At 43.0% G+C, this 27,349-nt stretch overlaps 2 long non-coding RNA genes across 4 annotated transcripts in view; one reads left to right on the top strand and one right to left on the bottom strand.

The window, feature by feature from the left end:
* Window positions 1-292: 292 nt before the first annotated feature.
* LOC309370018 lies at window positions 293-23,251 on the bottom strand. Its single transcript, XR_014168357.1, has 2 exons — window positions 23,101-23,251; window positions 293-484 (listed from the first exon to the last, which is right to left on the bottom strand). It is a non-coding gene; the product is annotated as an uncharacterized lncRNA (long non-coding RNA).
* LOC309369996 overlaps window positions 17,229-27,349 on the top strand; it is a 128,510-nt gene continuing 118,389 nt past the window's right edge. For all 3 annotated transcript variants that reach the window (XR_014168327.1, XR_014168328.1, XR_014168329.1), the window contains exons 1-3: window positions 17,229-17,329; window positions 23,416-23,594; window positions 23,822-24,347. This is a non-coding gene — a long non-coding RNA (uncharacterized lncRNA). The remainder of the gene's footprint in view (window positions 17,330-23,415; window positions 23,595-23,821; window positions 24,348-27,349) is intronic.

Below are 27,349 nucleotides of genomic sequence, written 5' to 3'. Positions count from 1 at the left end.
GAAATGCAGCTATCCTTTGAAATTTGCACTTCTCTGAATTTGCCGACGCAGTTGTCCAACCAAATATTGTGTACAAAAATGCATCTATTAGATGCAAGTGTGCATAAAACTTCATATAAACTAACATGCCAAAATGTATTGCGTATGAGGAAATCGCTTGCAGAAATCTATTAGTCATTATGGTATACAAAAATGTGTCTTATGAGAAACTTGTACTAAAATGCTGACAAATTTTCCTGAGGGCTTTAAAAAAATTGTTGATAATTTTTCACAACGGCTGGGGGTTTTAAAAAAATATATTGCAAATTTATGTTGAAATGCGAGCAACTGAACTTAAGATTGGAAAACTAAAATTGACAGATCCCTCCCTCCCTACAGTTTGACACCTCAAAAAATGTAGTTGCTTTGAGGCTGCTTACCGTGAAATCTGGCTGTCTTATAATTCTCTGTGCTTCCATGTAGATTTCACTGCTGCATCTGGAGGCTTTAGAATTTTAAAGATAGAAAGGAACAGTTTAATGCAGCCAAACATAATTACAAACAACAGAGCAGCGCACCGAGAAAACAAGTGCCAGCTCATTCATATGAGAAGTTTCATCCCATTCTTAAGAGATGACATGCTTGTGAGTATGTAAAAACAATTAAAACATGTAGGGAATTACTTTCCCAGGCTAATGTGCAGCCATCAGTTTGTTTGTTTGTTTTAAATCATATTCTACTCATTCACAGGAGTGTTCATTGTCAACTTATTGTGTACATGAGAAATCATGTACATTTTGAAACCAGCTGCATTTCTCCAGATATAGGCTGGTATCCAATACCCTAGTTCCATTAGTGCAAGGATTTACCGCTACGATACAGACCTCCCCGCTCCTTCCCCAGACCACACCCAGGGCCCTCTCCAAATCTGCTCTGGAGGTTTGCCCGGGGTGGGGGGAGAGAAGACCCAGAACACATTGGAGGGGGGTGCAGGGGAAGGAAATTTTCCATTGTGCAAAGAATAAACCCTTGTGCTAGTGGAATAAGAGATTTAGGGCTACTTTAGATACAAGCTTTAGACTGATGGAAATTAATACAGTGTGGAACATTTTGACCGTGATGCAGCCAGTTTGCCATATACGGCTTTTTTATAATTCGCATCAAGAGCATCCTAACACTTCAGACAGACAAACTCTTTCTCTTTGGTTCTCTGGCAATGTTATCACCAGTAGGGAGAGTTCACATTTTAAAATGGAGTGGCTGTTGCCAGCTGGTGGGGCTGCTCTGGATTTGGAGGAAATGGTGAGTGCAATCCCCTTCTGCTTTGAGGCCATGGAGAGTGTCTCAACTGTGTGCCCTTCCTTACAGAAAACATATTCAGTCCAGCATTTGGAAAAGAGTATGGAGACACCCAGACCTGGACACTCGGAACAGTTGGCACCCTTGTTTTAAATCCAGTAGATTTTTACTTGCCTTTCAGCTCATGGGAACAGAGCCGCATGTTTTAGGTTAGACTTCAGTAATCATAATGTTAACCTCATAGGAAAACAATCAGAATTTTAAATATTCCCTGCTCCGCCCTGCCAGAAATTATTAGTCCATTTTTATCCTTTTTATGTTGAAGAACCCGAGCTATTAAACTTTGCCCAGCTTTCCTGCCAAGCATATTATTTTGATTGGCTGCAGGTTTCTGTTTGCCTAAGTAATAACCAACACAGCATTGGAAGCTGCCAGCAGGACAAACATGGAAATTATACCTTCTTATTCCTTCCCTAAAAGCCAAAGAGACATTTCAGAAGCATCAGTGGTTATAACGTTGCTACTTTATCCCACAGGAGGGGAAGGGGAAACCCACTATCCTGGGCAAATTCCATAAGGGTGCTTCTCTATACAGGAAATCAAAATGCTGGTGACCAGGAGGACTGAAAGCTGGCCTCCCCATATTTAAAGTGGCAAGGATGCCATTGTTGCCAGCCACTTTCCTCCTCGTCAGAATGTCTTATCTCAACTATGGTTGACTGCGCATTAAGATTATATTTATGTGGGAGCTCTGCTGCAGTGTATTAAGTGATGCTGGGAAGCATCTGCGTTTCATTACATGTTTATTAAGACATGCACACCAGCTCACTCCTGGCCTCCGGAGCCAAGTGAGGCTGCACCTTGCCCCTGCCCGCCTGTGTAGGAAGGAGCCTGGCTGGCCAAAGCAACCTTTGACGGGCAAGTCCATTCAGTGAGGAGGCGGGGGACACAGCGGCAAGGCAAAGCCGGGCTTGGGGGTCCAGAGGCCCCCGGCAGCAGGCAGAGAGGGATGGAGATTCCTGGGGGGGCACCTGGCTCATGCCCCCTAAAAATTGTCAGCCATGAGAGTGTTCACTAACGCAGTGTTTTCTGTTGTACCTATATATCATGCTGAAAATAAATATGTTCATGGATCTTCTGTGTCTTTCTTCTTTATCATTCATTCGGCACTGAAGCAAGTATTCAGAAATGTAACCGTGGTTCAACCAGTAGAGATCTGGCCTCAACACAGGTTGTAAGATGTGCACCCTGACTTCCCCACTCTCTGCATAAGCAGAATGTGTGTGAACCGTGTATTTACTAAATCACACCAAAGGGTAAGCATTCTCAAGTCCCAGTTGTCCAAGGGTCAAATATTTAATAAATACGTGCTCAAAACCATCTCTCTCTCTCTGTCTCTCTCTCTCTCTCTCTCTCTCTCTCTCTCTCTCTCTCTCTCTCTCTCTCATTTATTCAGAATGGTAAGATGCAAAAGTACTTAACATTGCCTGGATATGCCCTCAAATCTTTAGCAACACACAGCCAAGGGATAATTTGGCAAACGACCTTTTTGAAGCTTAGGAAATGCAGGCTGTCTGCAATCCCAAATGCACAGGCTGAATCCTTTCTAGTCCTTTCTACAGTCATTGCTATTATAGCTTGTTGCTTTGTATGCAGAAGGCACCAGATTCAATCTTTGTATCTCCAGTGAAGAGGATTAAGTAAGATGCGGTGAAAATACCTACGCCTGTGATCCTGGAAAGCTATTCCGTCAAAGTGAACAATATTACCAGGTATGTGGCAACTATGCATAGCATATACGATTAATTTCTATTCCACCTTTCTGCAGTAATAGTCAAGGCAGCAAATAATTTTTCCTGTAAACTGCTTAGAGTTTTATTACAACCAAGAGGTATATAAATGGTCTTGAATAAAATAAAAATAAAAACAAGTAATGCAGCAGGCGAGAGCTACTTTAGCATAGCTAGGAGACTGAGATATGAAGCAGAATGTTTTAATTCTACCGTAAATTATGTAGATGGTCTTAGCTTTTGTCCCACCTATCTGCAATATGGGTAGAATACTTTGGTGGCATCTGACTGTCTCAAACAATAGAGTGTGACTCGGGTGGCAGTGAAGTCAAATTGTGCGTTAGCAGCACCAAAGTAACCTTCCTGGGGTACAAGCCTGGGCAGTGTGTACAGAGGTCCTGGGCTGCCCAGATTTTGGCCTTGCTGATGGAAAGCAAAGCAATACGTTTGGCATCAGCTTGGCTGCAGCAGTTGCTGCAAAAAGGTGTTCCAGGTGCCATCCAACTGTCTTAGGGTCTCCACTCCGGATTTGTGTAGCGTTTACTCCTTAGCCTTTTCTTCTCCCAAAGATATCCATCCTGCAAGGCAGCGAAGGTTTAGGATCATAGTCTTCCTTCTGCTAGTTGAACCTTCCCAGGTTGATGAACCATCTGCCCCTCATTCCCCACTACAGCACATACAGAAACCACCTGATTGACCATTGGAACCACTACTGGTCTTGTCTGCTCAATCTGCCAGAGACTGTCTTTGCATGCAGGTGATGTCTCTAACTCAATGAGGGTTTGAGACCATCGGCTGCCCTCAACTGGTTTAAGCCAGCCAGTCGAAGCCATTCTTGGTGTGTGGACATGTTTCAAGGAGCCACAGATGAGAGCTGAGCGCAGGGTGGGGATCAAAGGTGGACAAATTAGCCCAGAAGGAGCATGACACTTCTTTTCCAAGGTTGTAAAGATTATTGAGTGTGTGAGAGAGACGACCTTTGAACACTAATGTGCTATATCAATCACTTGATACACAAGATGATGATGATTGAAAGAACTCTGTTAAACCAGCATTTCAATAGTAGTCAAGATGTATTAAATCTGTCTTCACTGTCTTTAGTGCAGAATGAAGCTCATGTTTGTATCATAATTCTCAGAAAACTCCAGCTTTTGGCAGCGTTGTCTTTTTCCCCTGCCTATGTCCAGTCCTTATAATGAGAAGACATCTCATCATCTGCCCATGATACTGTGCCAAAGTCAACCTCTACCATCAACCTCTCATTTTCCCAAACACTAAAATACTTTTATACCCACACCCCAAAATGAAAAACTGTCCAGGAAAATAGTGAGCAATTTAGAAAGTATATCTTCTAAGCTCCACAAGCTTTTGCCACCAATTCACTCCCCACCCCATTCAAGTTTAGTAGTAAAAGTGGATGATGCAGCTTGATTGCAATATGTTTTATGTATGAGCAGATACTTTGCCAGCAACCAGTAATGTATGTGCCCTTGCTATCTGACAGCAGCAGAATTTAGCTGCATTTGCACTCCCACTGGAGATTTATCTCTTCGAAATCCATTGACACTGATATAATCTTCATTACTTTAAGAGACTCTAAAACGATTAGTAAGATTACCCTGGGATGAGTTGTGCATCTATCTATGGTGCCCTACAGTTATAAAATCCATCTTCAGCAAGCCATCCTGCTACGAATACAAGAAGATTTAGAGGCTATCACCATTTGGCTGTGTCCACAGCGGAATCTCCCAGAATCCACTAGCCACCTTGCAAGCTAGGAAAAAAAGAGGTGAAGCAATCTGGCAAGAACTTCACCAGTCATGTGACTTTGGTAACCCAATGGAAGACAGACAAGCAGAGTCTAAATGCCTATGTATGGCCATCATTTGGTGAGTGTGGGAATATTGTGTTCTATCACTGTGTGGTTATGATAAAAGAAGCTCTTGCCACAAAGTGCTCTTTCAGCTAAGAAGAATTTAAGCAACTTTTAATCACTGCATAATCAATGGCTGCTAAACTTGATGGCTATATTCTGCCTCCACTGTCAAAGTCAGTATGCTTCTGAATGCTAGCTGCTGTTGTGCTCAGCTCCTGCTTGCAAGTTTCCCACAAGCATCTAGGTAGCCACTGATGCTGAAGTCCATATGCACTGCACTTTTCATTGCCACATGCCATTTCTGAGAAACATACAGATCACACTTACTAAACATGCATTTCCCATGTGAACAAACACAAAAGAGGGTGGTGTTAAATGTTTTTGTTTTTTATTCCTTTGCAAAGAGTAAAAGGTACCACACAGGAGACAATAAGCATCTTTTTGGGGGAGGAGGGGAGCAGAAATGCCATTATCATCTCCTTTTTTTTGCAAGAACCACCTGTTAACAATCAGGGACTTATAAATGGTTTGTGACTATTTTCCATATATGTTATTGCCATACCAGCCCTCCTCTTTCCACTACAAAAGGACGGAAATTTTGATCAACCTAAAGCATACATCCGACTGAAAAATCATGAAGTGTTTAGAACACCATACTGGGTCTCTCTGATTAGTTCCTGTAACAAAGAGAGCTTGGAACCATACCTGACAGACATGAGATGACTTCCAGAGTGCTTCCCAAGACTGCATACATGGGCAAGCACACAGACTGGCCATGCATATGGCATGATGCCTGACAGACTTCTAAACTGTAATACTCCAGATTGCAGCTTTCACTTCATGGGACTCATCTGGCAGCGATTCATGTGCATGGCCCATTTGCATGACATATGCTCATGTGTATCTAAGAAGCAAAACAACTGCTAGCCTTCATCTCATCTCCATTACATCAGGCTGCAACCGGGGTCAGTTGAGCCTGGATTGATGATCTTTACCATTCTGGAGTATTTGGCAAATTGCCTTTCCCTTTGCCTGTGTTCGTACTATTGGCATTGCCACAGAAGAAGAAGCACCATTACAGAATGCAGTACACCATTTGTTGAAGTCTTTGCCATTGTGAAAAGAAGGGCTGACCCAAATTTGCCTTAAAAACCCCCCTTTGAGGATTTGCTGAACATTCCCCAAATATGTAAACAAATACAAATCAAAGTTAAAATACAACTAAACCAAGTAACAAATAACCATTCAGAACAACTGAAAGAGCAAAGTATGAACAGCTGGGAGAAGAGAAGACTAAGGTTAGACATAACAGCGCTCTTCAAACATCTGAAGGAACATCTCCTGGGTGGAAACTGAAGGGAATCATCTAAAGATTCAGAGAACCTTCCTAATGGCAAGTGTTGTTCAACACTGGAACAGACTGATCTGAGAGATGGTGGGCTCTCACGTGCTGAAGAGCCTGGCAATGTCGGGGATGATATAGTCACAGCATCCTGCTTTGCAGATCCTGCGCTGAGATGATCACTAAGATCCCTTCTAAATCATAATGATCTTATGACAGGAAACCTCCCCAAACTGCAAATAAGCAAACATGGCCAGCAAGCCAAAAACACTGAAGTTTCTCAAGGCAAGTAAATAAAGATGTGAATTTGAATTTCCCCTTAAACTTTTATAATGACAAATGGGGAAAATGGGAAAATTCATATATTTGCAGACTGCTATTGTCTGTACCCTTTATCTCCCTTTAGATGTCATGATGCCAGAACATCAGGAAAAATGTTTACATACAGATGTAAACAAGGAACTTTTAATGTGTCACTTACCACCATCATCTGAAAGGACATTTGGGGAATAGTCAGATATAGGGCACAGGACTCTATCCAACACCGGTCCTACTCAGACCTACTGAAATTAATGAACATGACTAAGGTCGATAGGTCTGCTCAAATAAAACTGAGTTGGATAAAACCCTGCATCTTATTTAATGCAGATGTTCTGTGCTGGTACTGGAGAAAATCTCTGGACCTATGGCACTGTGTTAGTTTCACAACTGTTCTGTCGGGGTTTTTATTTTTTACAAAATTAAATCATCTACTACAAAAGTAAGAAGCATATAGCTCAATAATGCCTCACTAATTATTGATAGTGTGATATAAATAAAATCCACGTCATCTGGCACCAGAAAAGTAGTATTAATACTGATTATGAGGTTTTTGAAAAGGCTAAGGGATTGCTGTGTGTTTTTCTTTATTTAATGAGGTTTCACAAGCTGCAGGCCCTCCATGGGAGTGGGCAGTGCTAACACCTCAGCTGGCATCAGCACAAGTCTCAGCCAGCTATGATCCATGCTGGACTTGGTGGGTGAGTCAGTGGGGCTAGAGATGGCAAATGGGACAGGGGAGGTTTGGAGAGCTTTTGTGGTTTGCTTAAAAAAACAAACCACATCTATTCCCTAAACTCCATAGCTCAGGGGTGTGCTCCTGGAGGCCAAATGCAGCCCTTAAGGCCCCTGTGTTTAGCCCTAGTTCTTGGCCCCTCTGCAAGCAACATGCCTCACCAGCTCTGTTCCATGCCCAGCTCAAGTGCTTTTGCCAGTGTCATAGGAGCATGGCTCAAAGATGGAGTTAACTCTTTATAAGCAAAACCACAATCTCCACAACTTGATTAAGTGTTAGGCTCAATGTTATTTTTCTAGAAAAAGATGTGCCAGAACTCACCATGAACACCTCCCTTGTTGTCTTAGAAGGTCAATGGCACCAACCTGAGAGGTGACGGAGCTGGGTCCCACTGAACAAAAAGCCCTAATGAGCAGCTCATTCCCGGTGGTCTTCCTCCAAGTAATCAGAGACTGTGCCTACATGCAGCTAACCTCTCCTCTGCCCTTTTCATGTCTCTTCTGGTTCTGAGACAAAGGGGGAGAGGTGCTTGATGCAGCAGGAGGGAGACATCCTTGCTTCTTCACCAACCTGATTAATCTCTGCTTCTTGACCTCCCTTCTCCTACCCTCTTGCTTCAGCTTCTGTCTCTGATTATTGCCTTCTGTCTGCCACAGGCTCTCCCAGCTCACGAAGCCCTGTTACCTTGTCAGTTTCCCCACCTCTTCCCAGTCTTCTCCTTCTTCTTCATCGTTGTCCCACCACCACTTCCTGGGCTCTGAGCCTTCTTCCCTCAGTGGTTCCCCACCAGGTTCCTCCCACTATTCCTCTGCATCCAATCAGTCCATGATAGCTAGGCTGGAATGTGTTCCTGAACAGTGTGGGTGGGTGCAGAAACCAATGGCTTTGGTATGGCTGGAATGTAGCCTACTGTACAAAGGTAGGGGTCACATCCATTGCCATACCCTCTTTGTCTTTGGCTACATCCACTACAGTGGTACCTCGGGATAAGAACTTAATTCATTCTGGAGGTCCGTTCTTAACCTGAAACTGTTCTTAACCTGAGGTACCACTTTAGCTAATGGGGCCTCCCACTGCCACCGTGCCACCACCACGCAATTTCTGTTCTCATCCTGAAGCAAAGTTCTTAACCCGAGGTACTATTTCTGGGTTAGCGGAGTCTGTAACCTGAAGCATCTGTAACTTGAGGTACCACTGTATTGGCATTTGGCCCTCATGTTGTTGTTGTTTAGTCGTTTAGTCGTGTCCGACTCTTCGTGACCTCATGGACCAGAGCATGCCAGGCACTTCTGTCTTCCACTGCCTCCCGCAGTTTGGTCAAACATTTGGCCCTCATAAGGTAACTTATAACAGAATGTGGTCCTGACCCTGCCACAGGCCCTTCATTGAAGCTGCAACGAGTCATTGGCTCCCCACAACAGAGATGGCTGGTGCCCAATGGGGAGGCCCTGGAAGGTGCTAGTCAATGTTAAAACTGCTTTAACCCGAGTCTCTCTCTGCCCCCTTAAGAAATGACATACTTTCACAAGATGCTTTCGTATTGTGTCCCCAGACTCATCAAAATTTTAGGCCAGCAGAATAAAGAGTTAGCAATTTCAAGCAGAATTTTGCCGATTTGGGGGCTGAAAGATACCTGAGGAAACTGGCTCATCTTCTTTCTTATGACCAGTTTCCTTTCAGGCTCTGATTTTAACCATAAACCTCTCAGTTGGTAGGTTACATACCTTCCCAGTTGATAACTTCCTGTATAAAGTTGCACTTCGTAAAACTTAAGTTATGCAGGGGAGACAGTTACCAGCTGCCCACCTCAATCCTGAGGTTTCTGCCTGTGCTTTTGAAAATCAGAATCATGTTGGATATGAGGCCAACCAAGCACAATGCAGCAACACGCCTTTTCTTCTTCTATCTAGCCAACTATGAGCATAAGCAAATGTTCTTCCCTCACCACAAGCTATAGCAAAAACTCACTCTTTCCAACATTCTTGTGGTCTGTTTAGACTTGCAGGCAACATTTCTCATTGTTGATTAGCAATGATGATATTGTTCTTGCTATGTGCATGTTGTTTTATTAATCCTGACTGTCGGGGTTTTAGTAAAAAGCTTGGAAATTTCTTACTTTCTTTCAAAAGAGCTCCCCTGATCAAACTTGGATTTGCTAAAGGCTGCTCATGTTTTCTTCACAGTGATGGAAACAAGTCACGAAGATAATCACAGTAAGGCTATGCCATGGTTTCGATTTTCCTCTTGGCATAATGTGGATGCATGCTTTCCCAGTATTACGTTTACCTGTATTCAACACTAATACAGATTTCAAACTATCCTTTATCATCTTGACACTATAATAAAAATCCTCATTTGCAGTAAGAAAATTCCTTATTTGCAAGATTTAAAGAAGGGGGGATCTGGATTTTGGAGAGGGTGGGGGAAGGTTGGTATAGTGATGGGTACAAGTATTAGTGGTAGGGGGTTGTATAGACCTTAGCAGAAGAGCTTATAACCACAAAGTTCACCTCTTACCTTCTGTTTCACTAGATAGGCCAAGATCTCCAAAACAGTATGAGCAACAGAATGGTGCATGAGCTTCAATGACCCTAGGTAAAGGGACCTCTGACCATTAGGTCCAGTTGCAAATGACTCTGGGGTTGTGGACCTCATCTCGCTTTACTGGCTGAGAGAGCCGGCGTACAGCTTCCGGGTCATGTGGCCAGCATGACTAAGCCGCTTCTGGCAAACCAGAGCAGCGCACGGAAACGCCATTTGCCTTCCCGCCGGAGCGGTACCTATTTATCTAATTGCACTTTGACGTGCTTTCGAACTGCTAGGTTGGCAGGAGCAGGGACAGAGCAACGGGAGCTCACCCCGTCGCGGGGAATCGAACAGCCGACCTTTTGATCGGTAAGCCCTAGGCTCTGTGGTTTAGACCACAGCGCCACCCGTGTCCCTTCAATGACCCTAAGTAAACAGTAATTACATACTGTATATACACACAACAACAACAACAACAACAGCAACAACAACCATAGTGCATAAGGAGCAATGTATTTGTCCATCAAGCCCAGTATCATCTAGTTAGACTGGGAGGGACACTCCAGGGTCTCACCACCTGCCAACTAATAATTTTAACTGGAAATGAGAGGGACTTGATATTCTTCTTGCAAAGCATGTTCTCTACCACTGAGCTATAGCTGGTCACCAGTCATGACCCTGAACAATTTAGGATCATCAATAATCTTGGCCATCTCACTGCTCACCCCTAACCCTAGATCGTTTATGAACAAATTTAAAAGCAGAGGTCTTAATTCTAGTCCTTAGGGACTCCACTTTCTACATCTATCTATTCAGAGAATTGCCAGATTTTTCTTACTTTTTTATTCTGGTGGTTTTAAACAACACCCAATCATTATGGGAAGATCTGACCCTCTTGACTTTGCCTTCCAACTTCCTTTTTAGCAATCCCCTCATTTTGGGGGAGTACAGAGTGATGCCACCTCCAGTACACCTTCCCTGTCTTTCCGTGTTTCCTATAGGGACACAGGTGGCGCTGTGGTCTAAACCATTAAGTCTCAAGGGCTTGCCAATCAGAAGGCTGCCAGTTTGAATCCCTGCAATAGGATGAGCTCCTGCTGCTCTGTCCCAGCTCCTACCAACCTAGCAGTTTGAAAGCATGTCAGTGCAAGTAGATAAATAGGTACCACTGTGACGGGAAGGTAAACGGTGTTTCCGTGCACTCTGATTTCTGTCACGGTGTTCTGTTGCACCAGAAGTGGTTTAGTCATGCTGGCCACATGACCCAGAAAGCTGTCTGTGGACAAACGCTAGCTCCCTCGGCCTGAAAGTGAATTAAGCGCTGCTACCCCATAGTCGCCTTTCACTGTACTTAACAATCCAGAGGTCCTTTACTTTTTTTTACCTACAGAGTTTGCATCCAGGCCAAAAGGGGGGTCTTGTCAGCCCAGGATCTCCATGCACACTGTTCAGGCTTGTGTCCCAGGGAAGTCACTTTAGTGCTTCTAACGCAAGGGTTTGACTTCACTCCTGGATTTGCACTCCATTGTCTCTTGAGGCAAACGGATGCCAGCAACTAACTTTATTATCTGCAAATACAAATATTTTATTTTTATTTGACTAGTAAAATACAAGCTGGTCCTCCTATATTATTTATTCATTCACTGTCTTTTATTTTGTGGGCATCAGAAACTTCCTTCATACACTACTGGGTGTAGGGTGAGAGCAATCACAAGATGATCACTACGCTGGATAATATATAAACAGAGGCCTGGTCAGGCAAAGAATTGGTGTTTCTCCAGAAAGTGACACTGTGGGTAAATAAAGCCGGGCAGTATTTATTCACTGAAAGGGTGCTAAATTGACTTCCTCCCACACTGTACCCACTGAAAGTGGCAGCACTTTGATCAAAGACAAGCCATCAGCACCAAACTCCAGAGGGAGACCAAGCAGCAGGTCAAAGCAGGGGAAGCATGAAAAATTGGAGATTGCCACGAGTGAGATTCAAGAGAACATCCGTACTGCCTTTCTTGTACTTGGCATTATAATACCGCATAGCTTTCTTTCTGTTGTTCCTGGAACCACTCAGGCATATAATGAATGGAGTCCTAGTGACTGGAAACGTTTGTCTTAAGCTGATGTTTCCATAACCTGCTTTCCTATTTGAACTTCGTAATGGATTTTTCAAGTGTTGACAGACTAGTTGCAGTGTCTCTGTGCTTCCTGGACTACTGTCCTCCCCTTTCCAACAATCCACCTGAATGCATCTGGCCATTGTGCAGGATTTTCATTGAATAATATAGACATATGCACCCATCAGGGAGGGCGCCAGCCCTGGGCATGCAACGTGACGTTTCATGTGGACATAAACATGTTTGTGATATGACCGATTCCCATAACTCTTCCCTGCAGATTGTTAATAGGTAAAAGAGTAACAGCATACAACATATTTGGGTTTGGCTCATATGCCTGCTTCACAGATAGGAAAAGGGGCAGAACTACTGGATTTCCTAAAGTTCTGGCTTAGTGTGTGTAGGGGTGGGGAGAGGATTCCTGTTGAAAAAGGAAGGCAAATAAGACCTTGGGGTCTCCTCCACCAGAACTACACCCTTGCTCCCTCTTCCACCAATTGTCCTGTGGAAAGGAGCCTGATGAATCATGAGAGCCCTTGTGGTGTAATGGTTAGAGTGCCAGACTAGGGCCTGGGAGACCCGGGTTCTAATTGCAACTTGGCCATGAAGCACACACGCCTTGGGCCAGTCCCTGCTTCTCTGCCTAACCTACCTCACAGGGTTGTTGTGGAGATTAAATGAGCAGGGGAGAACCCTGCACATAACCATGTGTTCCTTGGATGAAAAGGTGGGATATAAATCAATTGGAAAATCATTAATATGGTGACTGAGGTTTTTATTAATGCATCTTTGATACTTGGATCCTGAAAGGTGGTGTGTAAATCACTGTAATACGTAGTTAATTAAATGCACTTTTAAAATGACTCGTAGATTCTACAGTAGACGTGAATTTGAACCCAAATCTTTCTAACACCGTGTCAAATTCTATGCACTAGGCTGCTGGGTCCCCTCTTATATTGTCATGGATATTAAGTGTGCAAATTAACTGCAGGTTAGTAAGGGAGTAAGCCCCACTGCATCTAGTGGAACCGAGTTGACATGGTTACATGGCTGTAACTGGATATTCTCTCCTACTGTGCATGTGGCAGGTTTCATTTCAATAAAAACGCCTCATTTAACCGTTTATTATGGTATGAGACAATAGCCAATATTTTATCCAACAACAGAGTTTGCCATTTGAATGAAATTCCTCTGAGATAAAACAGAATGTTTCTGTACTAAAGGTGCTTGGGGGATTAATCACTGCTTCTACCTGTTCTCACACCCTCAGTGTCAGCTTTAACCATGGGACCCATAAAACCAGAAATCTCACTGCTAAACATTGCAGCCAGAACATAATTGCACATGTGCTTATTTACTTGTACTGTATATTGTAATCAAAACTTTCTTTTTTAAAATACAACTTGGTATTGTGACTAAGTGTTAGTACTGGACCAAGCTATTTACCAAACTTATTTTATGTGGAAATAACGCATTTGAGCAGTGTTTTTCTAGCGATAATACGAAGAAAGAAAATACGTAAATAAAGAGACAGATATCACTGATTTATAGGCTGTATAAGTTGAATTAACAACAACAACAACAACAACAACAGGCTACCAGACAAGCAATAGTCACAGCCTGTGGACCCATTATTTATATACTGAAATTGTAGTGAAGCTTCTCCTGTATGTTCATGGCATTTTATTACATTATAAATATCTAGCTAGCATGGACATTCCTTGTTCCTAGCTGGTTGGCCAAAAGTAAAGCTCTTCCAAAGATTAAGTACAGTACATGAATAATTTTCTTCCCAAGGAAGATATTCCAGAGTTAGAATGTAGCCACAGAAAATGACATTGTGTAGATGCTCCTGCCATTCATATCTGACCTGTGGAAGATGCAATCAGGAGTAACCACAGAAATTACAAAGGCACAAGGGGTCTGCAGATCAATGTACTGGATCAATTGTTGGAAAACTTAGTGACTGGCCCTATGTGGTGATACATAACCAAAACAGTTTATCAGATTGGACAATAGAGTCCTAGCAGAAGCATCCATTGCCTAGCAGATATAGGGTCCAGTCACAGTTGGGCATACATGGTAGTTTCCTACATTCCCTGGGGCTGTATCCACAATGACTTGGGTTCAGCATATATTATGTATGTTCATGGTCCAGTGAAACTGCATGGAGGAAAGTAGCATCTGATCCTGATCTATCCCAGCATGACTGCACAGTACATTTTTGGCTCCCACACTCTCAAAAATTGCTACCAGGAAGCAGCAGTTTAACCAAGGCACATCAGGTCAGGCATTCCTTATTTCACACTGGCTGTGTCCCTGGCTACTAAGGACACTACATGTAAAGGAAGTGACAGCAAACCTCTGAACCCACCCTCAGTAACCACATGCAACTATTTCCACTTGACCACCACTTTCTCAAGAACTTCACACATTGCAAAATAAGGGGCGGGTCTGCTGTAGTAAAAGCCAGAGCCAATTTCAGCTCCGTTGAAGTTATCAAAGACATGTGGGCATCACATTATCCAACTGACCAGAGAGACTGAAGCCAGATCAAAAACAATAATTTGAGACTTGTGAAATGAGTTTACCTATTTCTCAAGCAAATGTCCAATTTTATAGAACATATTTTCATTAAAAAATAAGAAAAGGAAAGGGAAAAAGCATGCCATAGCTAATAACTTTTGAAAAACTGTAGGGACTGGCACTTTCATGCACTTGGCAAGTTTAAAAGCCAGTTTTTATTTAGTCCACTTTAAGTGTTGGAGGGTCTGTGAGTCCCAACTGTTTCACATCAGAGAAGGAAAACAACTTGAGCCCAGCCAAGACCACATTGGGGACTGCCAGCCTCTTTATGTGCCAAACATAAAAGCAACAAGTCCAGATGCTTTGATCCTCACATTTTTGGATTTAGTCCAGATTTTGGAGAAGAAAAAACAGCCATGCAAACCCTCACCCGCTCCTTATGTTAGGACAACATACATTATAACTGGAAATCAATCAATAGCGCTGTGACCTTCAAACGCAGTAAACGTTTGGAGTTGCTTTCTGAGCATGTAATCTAAATTGGGAATTGGAAGTTGGACAGAATCCTAATGCAAAAGAAAAACAGCGTATAGAGCTTCCATTTTTACATAAATCTGAAATCTCAAGGAAGAAACAGATGATACTTAAACTTTTTTTTTTTAAAGGAACTGAAATTGGCTTAAGGATCATATTCCAGGGAGACAGGCTGAGGAATCAATGCCGCAATCCTAAGATCCAATCTTTAACTACATTGCATTGCACTTGTGTCAGTGAAGGCTTGCCACTATAGCGCCTGTGTAAAGGATGGGAGGCAAAGCTAAGGGGAGAGTAAGCAAAAGAACATCTACCCATTAAATAAGAGGTAGGAGCAAGAGAGACAAAGAAGAAGGTTCAAAACTCAAGATGGTAATGGAAATTGCCATAAGAAGGAGAGGGAAAGATTGGCAAGAGAGAAAGCAGTTGGCACAGACAGCCTGGAGGGAATGCAGTCTCACATGGTCTGTGGATTGCAGGAGGGATGTTGTGTGTGCTGGTATTTATCTGCCAAAATCAAGGCTGCAGACCCCTAGTAGGTCTAGTATGTAAGATGTAACAGGAGGTAACAGAACAGGTTTTGAATTTCATCTCCTGCCCTGAGCTGGATAATGGGCCAATTTTACACATAAAACACTTATTGTTATGACACACAGCTGCCAGTCCATTCTAGTGGCATCAGTAGTGGGCAAAAGTATTTTTGTGTTATATTTGTTTAATTGTTTTCTGCAGGTATGTTGGCAAGCTGTTCCTGTGTAACTTTTTGCACCCACAGGATGGCGAGATTCAGGTGGGAGCAAGTACATAACAGAGTACTAGGGCAACAGTCTGTTATGGGAGGAACCATAGCTTAGGGGTTGAGGTCTCACATTCAATGCCTGGCATCTCCAGCTGTTAAAAAAAAACCAACCCACAAATTGCTGTTGATGAGAAATACCCTCTGCCTGAAGCCATGCCCACTGCCAATTAGAGTAGACAACACTGGGCTAAATGAACAAAGACCTGATAAAAGGCAGCTCCCCATACTTGACGTTCCAAAAAGCAGTCAAACAACAAAGAACGCCTATTATCTTTATGCTCTGTCCATATGTTTCTACAAGCATCTGGCTGGCTGCTGTTGAAACAGGATGATGGACAACACAGTCATTAGTCTGAGGCAACAAGGCAGTCTAACTTTTGCTGGAAGCTAGTCAACAGCTTCCCATTCCCAGTCTGGCTCTGCAATGCACAGACGGGAAGTGGCGCACAGAAATTCAGGAACATTTTCCCATGTGATATTCCTATACAACGTGTAAACATCTGTAGGTTGTGTGGACAAGTGGGTAGGAATAGATGAATCTGTCAATTTCAGTTTCCCCTTCCCCCCATCATAGTTTCAAGTCAGCCTATTTTTGCATCAGTATGCAATTAAAAAACCACAACACTGTACATGAAAATTCACACTCCTTTTCATGCACATATATACAATTTTTGTATGCAATTTTACCAAATATACACATTGTGCAAGCAATGTCCCCTAACTTAATGCATTTCTATGTTTTCTCACTAATATAAATATTTTTGAGTGCGTATGAATTTGTATTTATTTTGGGGTTGAAGAACCATCACAAAACCTGGAAAAATGTGAAATTTGAAAGGAAGCTGCATGTTGGTTTATGTATTGGTTTTGGAGGCACAAATTAGGCAGGTGTGTAGAAATGCAGACTAAACACATTTCTCATCCATACCTACTAGTGAGAAGGGTCCATATGGGCTGGAGCTCCTCGCACATATCCACTGTGGAGATTAAGGTAAAGGTAAAGGGACCCCTGACCATTTGGTCCAGTCGTGACCGACTCTAGGGTTGCGGCACTCATCTCGCTTTATTGGCCGAGGGAGCTGGTGAACAGCTTCCGCGTCATGTGGCCAGCATGACTAAGCCGCTTCTGGCGAACCAGAGCAGCGCACGGAAACGCCGTTTACCTTCCCGCCAGAGTGGTACCTATTTATCTACTTGCACTTTGATGTGCTTTCAAACTGCTAAGTTGGCAGAAGCAGGGACCGAGCAACGGGAGTTCACTCCGTCGCTGGGCTTCGAACCGCCGACCTTCTGATCGGCAAGCCCTAGGCTCTGTGGTTTAACCAACAGCAATTAGAAATTTTAAAATGATGCATTCAGTTACCTGAATCAGAAATGTATTGGTATGCCTCAAATCCATCACATGATTTCAGCTGCAGAAGATATGGGTGTGTAGATGTGACTCTGCTCACCTGACCACGTTGATGATCCTTACCGGAAGATAGAGAGGTGTGGTACAGAGACAATGGCAGATCCAATCTAGTGCTCCTAACCTCTGCTACATTTGCACTGAACTAACCTGTCCCCTGCCTTGTCCCGCTACCTCTTGGTAAGCAACAGCAATGCAACCAACCAACCAGAGGTCAGGTGGGCAGTGACACCCCATAATGATGTCCACCTACTGAATTATTTCCTTAAGAGGATCCTTCGGGAATGATCATCCATCATAACAATGGTTCATAACCAGTACCACTGGCAGATACAAATCACCTACTTGGACTAAAAACAAACTAGACAGTGGAATGACATAACTGGACTGGGCATCTTTCTGCCCCTAAGACACCAATTTCATGCATTGTTTGTACAGTATCAAGTGTTGTAAAGTAAAGAGACACAAAGATACCTGAAGCTCTGTGTGTCTTAAGCAGTCCAGTTTTGCCCTATGATTCAGCTGGTTTTATTTATTAATAGTTGTCTTTATGGTGTCTGGCTGTTTCAGTCTCCATCACCTAGAGCAGGGGTTGGCAAGGTGTACTTTGTCGTGGGACGGATTGCGCCTGCCCGCGATTTCAGGTGCCTGCACAGATGCAATTTTCGGCGCCACAGAAGCGAGTCCCCACGCCATGCTGGTTTAGTGCAGCGCGTGGGGACTCATCAAGCAGGTGACTCGGTTCAGGGGCAGCTCATGGGCCGGTTAAATGACTCCCGTGGGCCCTTGTGGCCCTTGGACCTTAGGTTGCTGACCCCTGACCTAGAGCAAGGGTAGGGAACCTGTGGCCCTCCAGATGATGGGAGTTTCTGTCAAACAACCTCTGGAGGCCGCAGCTTCCCCACTCCCTAGCCTTCTTCATAAAGAAATTTAATTTTCCATACCTATAAGGATTTCTCCAAGAGTTATACTATTATACATGTTAGTTGGACACAGAGGATGAACAAATGTTTGATTTATTTAAAAATGGAACAATATTATGGTGAGTTGTGCTCTCCATTTATTCAGACTTCCTTGAACTTTGGCTGGCTTGGTCACTAACAACAGATGCTAATTACTGTGAAATCCATGCAGCTGATCTTCTAAGCTACTCCAATTATTAGCTCATACTACTGTGACCACACCCAGGTCTTCCTTCTCCAGGAACAGATGCAGTTGGCTCACTAACTAAACTGCAAAAGCACTCCTGATGACAACCACTACAACTATCATCAAGATTGCTATTATATATTGCATATAGATTTAGCCTCTGGATCTACAGGAGCAAGGGATAGTCCAAATAGAACTCCAGAACTGTGAACCCATGTCCAAAATAAGCTGTGCCCTGCTGTAGGCTCAAGGATCCTACTCACCAAGAATACTTGGGCTTCTTCAGAAGGAAGAGTGGGATAAAAATAAAATAAATAAATACTTGTCTTGCTTTGATTACATTTTAGTTTCTTGGCCCACATTGTGTGGTCCTCTGTGAGTCCATTCCTTCAACTTCATATCGATCTCGCTGCTCAATTACAATCAATTACATCTCACAGAATCATAAAATTGTAGAGTTGGAAGGTACCCTAAGGGTGATCTAGTACAGGCTTCCTCAACCTCGGCCCTCCAGATGTTTTGACACTACAATTCCCAGCATCCCTGACTACTGGTCCTGCTAGCTAGGGATCATGGGCCAAAAACATCTGGAGGGCCAAGATTGAGGAAGCCTGATCTAGTACAGCTGCCCCATACTGGGATCAAACCTGCAACCTTGGGCATTATCAGCACCACACTCTAACCAACTGAGCTATCCACTTTTGATGCTACATCTGCTGCATCAAACAATATCTGCATCAGTTATGGGAGACTGCTGTGTGCAAGACCTCCAGATCCTCACCTTATTGAAACTTTACCTTTGAGCTGACAGAGACATGGAAAACTGCCTTATACGAGGCAGTCTTTCACATCACCTGCCATAGACTGAATCTTCAAAGTGCAAAGGGTCCTCATCCCCCCCCACAAGCAGTAAGCACTGTTCCGGTTGGACAAAATAGATGTACATTCTCTACAATAAATTCCTCTCCAGACTTCCAGCAAACCTGCACTTCATCTGACGTCTGCTTGTTATATTTGGAAAGCTCTTCCACATATTTTATAGAGACAGGAGTAATATCTAGGGTTGCCGCCAGACATATTTATTCCAGCAAGTGGCAACATATGCCTTTAGCTGCTTCGAAGGCACAAAACCAATAGCAGGAATTGATTCCATCACAGCATGCTAGAAAACACTTCACCTGTTGAATTTCCACATCTCATGCAATTGTAAAAAAAAAAGCAGTTTGAGCCGACCAGGGCATGGCAAGAAACAGTAGCAAACAATCCTAGCTGGAGACCAGCTGGTCTGGGTAGGTGTCAGTTCATAATAAACCCCTCCCATAACAGAATACATATGGCAAGGCAAGCTTAAGAAACACATCCAATTATCCATTGGCAACACAGTGGGCAGTAACAGTCGGGGAGCAGCCAAAATCCTTCTCACTGTAAATATGTAACAGCCACTGTAGTCAGAGCCAGAATGTTCCTGCTTTTATACTACCAGCCCAAAGTTCTTGTCCCTGGATTTATCCTTCTACCTTTGTGCTATTTCATTTGACTACAGCATCCATATAAAGTTCAAAACTGTAGTGGGGGTCACTGGAGATCCCAAGCTTCACAAAGCAATTAAAAGGATTCTGCACTGAGATTTGCTTACTGCGTTTGTAAAACACAACACGATTTAATTGCACTGTCACTAAATACCAATCTAGACAAAATCTTGCTAGTTTGAAATCCTTAGGCTGCCTTTTACATTTTAATGGCTACGAACAGCCATTGGCACTAAGTGAATTGAGCTCACACAAACTTATCTTGCAACAGGCCTACAAAAATTACAGAACAGTAGCACCAAAGCTGTACTAATCTTGCAATGGACAGCTTTTTGGTTAGATTAAATGAGTGTCCTGCATGAGCTATTTAGAGCTGCAAAATATTTGGTCTTTTATAGAGTGCCAAGGGTCATCTAGTCCAACCCCCTGGAATGCAGGAATCGCAGCTACAGAATCCCTAACAGATGGGTGAGGGGGTCATACTTCCAACTATATTGCGCACCAAAGTACATTATTATTTAACTGAAATAGTTTTGTTTGACTAATTGATCAAACAGTTAATTTTGCATATGGATAAAAGCAACTGTCATGAAACGAGAAACATGTTTTTTGACAAACATGTGCATATGATGTAGCAGGCCCAATAATTTTAGTACACTAATTCCTTCCTGTACTTGCATTAAATATAACAACAAGAACAACAAATGTGAGGTTACTTAGGGCATCTTCTTAGTTCTTTTAAAAAATACTGCTGATAAATCTAAACAATGATTAAATCACTGAACCCTAAAATATGCCATAATACCACAATTGCCAATTATTTTGCTGATCTTTTTCTGTTGCTAAATGCTACATTTTAAGGTGGAATAGAGAATTTGTCTATTACCTTTGCCTTGAATGGAGAAAAGTAGAGACAGGCCTTCGTATATTCTGCGGTACAGAAAAATAAATGGCTACTCTGTATTAGGCTAACATAAACCAGGTGCTGGCCTCAGGGGCTGCCTTCCTGTAATAGATTTCTTTCCACCAAAGCTCTTCAAGGAGGGCGTGGGGGAGTAGATTTCGGATACTAGATTGGGCCAGAGGGTGGAACCTCCTGTTAAACAAGAGTGTTTGTAGTAGTGGTTACAAGCAGCAAGATCCCAGAGAACAAGATGGTGTTGCGAATCGCACCACCTTTGCTACGGACTTTCAGCCTGCATCATGATCACAAATCATTTCCTGTGACAGGAGGTTATGTGTTAAAGATGTTCATCTCAAAGCCCTGACAAAAGGTAGAGCCTATTCTATCAAAATAACAGGATCAGGATAAAAAAACAAAACCCATATCTGTAAGTGATTCATTCATTCCCTTTTCAGCTGTACAGCTTCCCTGGCTCCTTGGACTTCTAAAAGGAGAAGCTGTTGTTTATATTAAGGATGCTTCTTATGTTTAGAGAAAGGGAAACATTTGCAAATGATGCTGAATAACTGCTAGTATCTCCAACAATTTGACAGAAAGGCTCTTGGCATGAGCGTTTGGTATGCATTGTTTGTTTTAACTTATTTTGTCCATTTTTTAAAAAGCATGATGGTGGTTTTGATCAACTCTTGCTGGTGGAATTCCATTAGTACATCTGCTTTAAAAAAAAAAAAAAGATAAGCAGACAGTGTGCTAGATGAGCCTAAATCGGGATTGGTGTTGGGTATATTTTTAGCCTTTTATCCTTATGCCTAATTGAGGATGACATGCAATCATGAGGTTTCATTTCAGAATGCCGTCTCTTTCCTCTCTCTTATTAAGTGGTGGAGCTGACTTTGGCTGCTTTCCACAGACCACTTACATCAGAGTACTTGGACATTGTAGTCGAGTCCTAGCGATTTAAGCAGAAGTAAACCAGTGTGAGTAGTTTGTTGGCTGTGTATCATCAGCAGTTTGGTGGATATATGAATTTTTAGGACATGTCCACACACGAGGTTTCTACTGAGGTTCTGATATCATGAGTCAATAATCCAGGTAGCACCTGATTTAGTAAGGCATATGGCAGGAGTGAGGAACTGTTTTTCTTAGTTTCCTGGGAGTAAATTATTGGGGATGCGAACTAGTGGTGTACAGGGCTAAAGCAAAAATTGAAGCAATATCATTACTCTTTGCTAATTTATTTTATTTATTAAGTCTGTAAACTATACAAACTTGTAAGTATATTGTAAAAATGCAATATAAAAACACAAACCAATATGCCCCCCACCAAACACATTTAAAAGGGGTATAAGATGTTAATCAGCCAAAGGTTTGGTTGAAAAAGAGAGTTTTTGCCTGGCACCTACCTAGGGAGAGCATTCCACAAAAGTGGAGCCACTGCAAAAAAGGTCAGTTCTTGTATGGCTACCCTCCGGACCTCTCGTGGAGGCAGTACATTAAGGATTGTCTCAGATGATGATATCAGGGTCCAGGTGGGTTCATATGGAGAGAGGAGGTCCTGAGCCATTTAAGGCTTTATAAGTCAAAAACAGCACTTTGAATTGGGCCTGGAAACTACTTGCCAGTGGGCCAGGATCTATACAATATGCAGAAACTCTCTTGCCCTGATGAACAACCTGGCTGCTGAATTCACATTCAGAAGGCACAAATGATCAGATGTACAAAATCATATGCTTCAATGGTTTTCCTATTGATTATTGTGGACGGAATTCCCAAACTACAAAGAAAAGAAAGGAGAGTAGAGGCCTTGCAGTTTCCCATTAACAGTTAGCACCTCAACAGCAGACCGAGCAGACAAGCAGGTCGGTCTCCCCCAATACAATGAGACGTACTACATTTCTACTTAAAACACAGCAACTGTTTCTAAACTGTTATTTATAAATATGAATTGGCAAATTTACGCAGATATGTGCCATCTTTTGTCCTTTTTGGGGGAGGGGCACCAGTTAATCAGTTCCTCTTTTTTTAAAAACCAATACATATGGACACCCTACTCAATACCTAACACCAGACCTCACCATTCCCCATCTTTTCATATGCAACATAGAGCATTCAATTCTATTTTTATTTATTATTTTTTAGTCCCTCCTTTCTTACCCAAAACGACATGTATAAAGCAAGCAAAATGGCACTCTAAGCCAACAACTACCACCACCCAATGGCAGCAAGAATCGCATTAGATTACAAGGCGCAGGCCCAAAATGCAACATTTCTTACCTGATATCTACAAGTTGGTAATGCAGGGCTTTTGCTAGTTTTTTCCTAGAGAGAGAGAGAGAGTTCTACAGAATTAGAATAATTCTTTCCTCTACACAAAAACAGAATCGTCTCAGGGCAGAGCACCAGTTTGTGGACTAGTTCCCACTAAAGAGGTCTGATAACCCTGAATGTGGGCTGCACCATTTCAGAATGCTGGTAGGGACTCCAAGCTCCTGCCTGATTTTTATTTTTTTTATTAATCCCTGCACATAGAAATCTAGATTGAAGGGAGAAAGCTTACTGTCCAGACTCACCTTTCGTTTTCTGCGGGAGGGAATGCTTCTGTAGTGAGGAGCAGTCCTTGAGCGAACTACCCCTTGCAATTCAAAGTGGTGCAACCCAAACAAACAGTCTTTTTCTTCTCTCCCCCACCGCAATAAAAGGCCTCAGGTTGTGTGAAGGTCAGTAATTAGGCCTCTTCAGTGCTTCCTGGCCTGGCTTGGGGAGAGATAGTTGGAGGACTAGGCCTCATATCCTTCAGGTTTCAGCCACTTCAGCCTTCCTTGCCTGGCCTGGGGAAAGATAGTTGGAGGACTAGGCCTCAAATCCTTCAAGTTTCGGCCACTTCAGCCTTCCTTGTCTGGTCTGAGGAGAGATAGTTGGAGAACTAAGCCTCAAATCCTTCAAGTTTCGGCCACTTCAGCCTTCCTGGCCTGGGGAAAGACAGTGGGAGCACTAGGCCTCAAATCCTTCAAGTTTCGGCCACTTCAGCCTTCCTGGTCTGGGGAGAGACAGTGGGAGCACTAGGCCTCAAATCCTTCAAGTTTCAGCCACTTCAGCCTTCCTGGCCTGGGGAGAGACAGTGGGAGCACTAGGCCTCAAATCCTTCAAGTTTCAGCCACTTCAGCCTTCCTGGCCTAGGGAGAGACAGTGGGAGCACTAGGCCTCAAATCCTTCAAGTTTCAGCCACTTCAGCCTTCCTGGCCTGGCCTAGGGAGAGACAGTGGGAGCACTAGGCCTCAAATCCTTCAACTGTTGTGGCCACTTCACCCGCTTCCTTGCCTGGAAGGACTGTTGGGAGGAGCAGGCCTCAAATCCTTCAACTGCTCCATGTCTTGACTTCAAGGAATTTGAGCCGCTAGCCGAGTCCTCTTCAGTCAGTTTCCTGTGAGTAAGGAGGCTGCTGCTCCTGGATCCTCTCAACTGCTCATTGCCACCATAACACCTGCCATGAACTCCCCACCTGAGTTAGGACAGAATATGCGGTAAGAGAAACTCGCCACCTGTCTACTGACTGAGCCATGTTTTAAACAATAGGTTGACCCCCAGTTTCAGCTGAGCGCTGTTTCATTTGCTTGTGGTTTCTATCGCTTGAGGAAAATCCCTAGCGGTTTCACCCTGAAATGCAAAATATGCGCAGGCTTTGGCTGGAAAGTGGAAGGAAAAGCTTTGTTTGAAGTTTCTTTTTTTTTTCATCAGATGTGGTCCAAAGAGAAGAAAGCCCAATGGGGAGGCATTTACCCTCAGCCCACCAATTAGTCGTGGGACGGGATGCCGGGGAAATGCTAATCTATAAGGAAAGCTCTCGTGGTTTAATTGATTTAATCAGTAGACTTAAAGCTTGCAGCCCTGCTTCGTACTAATTTTGCAAAATAGCCTAATTATGTTATTGGGTTTCATTAACCGACTTAACTTTCCTGGATAACCAAACCACAAGGGCTCAAAAAGCAAAAAAAGTGGGGGGTGGGGAGTCTGCTAGCTTCCATAATAGGAGATGGCGTCTCCTTGCAGCAGGTGGTGAGAGAGACTGCACCCTAGTGGTCATGAGAGTTGTTGTAAATGATGATGAAGAAAACCAAGGATAGGGTTGCCATATTTCAGACAGTTAAAATCTGGAGACAAAAGTTGTTGAGCTTTTTCTGCAAAATCTGTTTTAAAAAATGAAGTTTTTTCTGGAATTGGCCAAAATTGGCACTTCCAAGATGGGTTGCCATATGTAACTGGATTTTCCCGGACATTTCGGTGATTTTGGACACTGTTCCTGACAACTGAATCCTGAAATTCCAGATGTATGGCAACCCTAGTTGACCCAATAGGGTTCTGAACAAATGCTTGGCAGTAAATAAGGCTGAGTGTGTGTGTGGTGTTACGTACACTAACTGAATACAGTACAATTTTCACAGTTATTGATAAGAGTCGCCACCTTTTTCTCTCAACTTTTTTTCTGGCATGGAGAGCAGATGCGGAGTGGCAGGGGTGGTGATTTATTGGCTGAATCTGTATGTTCTCTTAATGTTTTAGGTACATGAGCAGGGCCAGTACAAGTGTTGGGTTACAGACACTTCAGGTTACAGACACTTCAGGTTACAGACTCCGCTAACCCAGAAATAGTACCTTGGGTTAAGAACTTTGCTTCAGGATGAGAACAGAAATCACGTGGCGGCAGCGGGAGGCCCCATTATCTAAAATGGTACCTCAGGTTAAGAACAGTTTAAGGTTAAGAACTGACCTCCAGAACGAATTAAGTTCTTAACTTGAGGTACTACTGTAATAAGAGCAATTCTAGTTTCTTACATTTACACAGGCAGTGTGGGAAAGAGCCCAGTCATAAAAACATGGATATGCCTAAAATTATGCAGAATTAATTAGAAGAATTCTGGAGAGTACTACTTCAGAATGCATGTGTGGGGTATGTTCATCGTATTTTTGAATGTTACCGTATTTTTATAAAAAGCTTAACATAGTCTTCTCCCTAATACACTTGCCTACTGTGTGAAGGGAGATTTTTATAGAAGCACTAAAAAAATGGCACACACCTCTCTGCAACATCATTCTTTCCATTGAGTAGAAGGCAACCAGATGTGACTTTTGAGAATGTTGAAGAATATCTACGAATAGGTGAAGAAAGCAAGGTGGGATTGTAGTCAAGCACACTGGGAAGGAGATTGCACTCCTGCAATCTGAAGTAGTACACTGCAGGATTAATTTACTACATAATTCTATGTAGAATAGATTTTTCACCTATCTCCTATGTTGTCTTGGAGTTGTGGAACCAGTTTCTTAGCCAGCTTTTTTCACTAAACTATTAGAATCAGGAGCACCCACCTAGTACTTTAAAAAAAAAAAGAAACTGGCATAAGTGAATACAGTCATACCTCGGGTTGAAGTAGCTTCGGGTTGAGCGTTTTCAAGTTACGCTCCGCGGCAACCCGGAAGTAACAGAACATGGGTTTCGGCGCTCGTGCATTCGCAGACACTCAAAATGATGTCACGCACATGTGCAGAATTGCGACGCACAGATGCGGGTTGCGTTCGCTTCAGGATGCAAATGGGGCTCCAGAACGGATCCCGTTCGCATCCAGAGGTACCACTGTAAACATGACCCTCCCTATACCGCAGGGGTTGCTAATCTTTTGTGGCCAGTAGAAGTTCGAGAAAGTGTGAGGGGCACCAGTTACAAAATAGCTGTAACATCTGAATTGGGAATGGCTGAGAGGACCCTGGATTGGTGTCTGGATGCAGTGGTAGACTGGATGAGGGCTAATAAACTGTGTTTGAATCCTGAATGCTTTTAAAATGTACCCCTCCCCCTTTTCTCATGATACAGAAACTCAGGGCTGCCCAGTAAAATGAATTGACCGCAGGTTCCAAAGTGATAGAATAGAGTGATCCTTCACACAATATATAATTCTGGAATTGGCTACCACAGAATGTGCTAGCTTACCTGGCTTTTAAACAGGATTAAACAAATTCATGGGGGCTATGTCTATTCACAATTATTCCCTATGACAGCTAAATCAAACCTCCAAGTCTAGATACATTATACTCCTGAATACTAGATGTTGAGAACAATTAAACCAGAATGAACTGCTTCCAGTTACTCAGAGAGGCATTTGGCTGGCCAGCCGGCTGGTGACTGCTGTGCTGCTACTGCTCAAAAGAAAATGCTGGGTTGCATTGAGCTTTGGTCTGACATGGTAGAACATGTTCTAATAATAATTTGGAAATATTGTTAAGAGACATTATGTGCTAGTTTCTGAACCAGTTGTGTGAGTTGCACATCTATTTATCAGTAGTCTTTAATGTGCACAACTGTAAATGGACCCCAAAAGGTCTGGTAGACTCACCCACAAACTTCTGGACTTTAAACAACCACAAGCCTTGCCAGGATTCAGAGTAATTTCCTAACTATGAATCAACCTGATGACAATGAATCGCACACTGGAAAAGAATGCCAAATAAAACAAGCTATCACATATAGCTTGTA

This window comes from Podarcis melisellensis (genome assembly GCF_964234715.1).
Source record: "Podarcis melisellensis genome assembly, chromosome: 5".
NCBI classification, from domain to species: domain Eukaryota; kingdom Metazoa; phylum Chordata; class Lepidosauria; order Squamata; family Lacertidae; genus Podarcis; species Podarcis melisellensis.
Note: the sequence above shows the minus strand (reverse complement) of the source record. Positions and strands in the feature narration are given on the sequence as shown.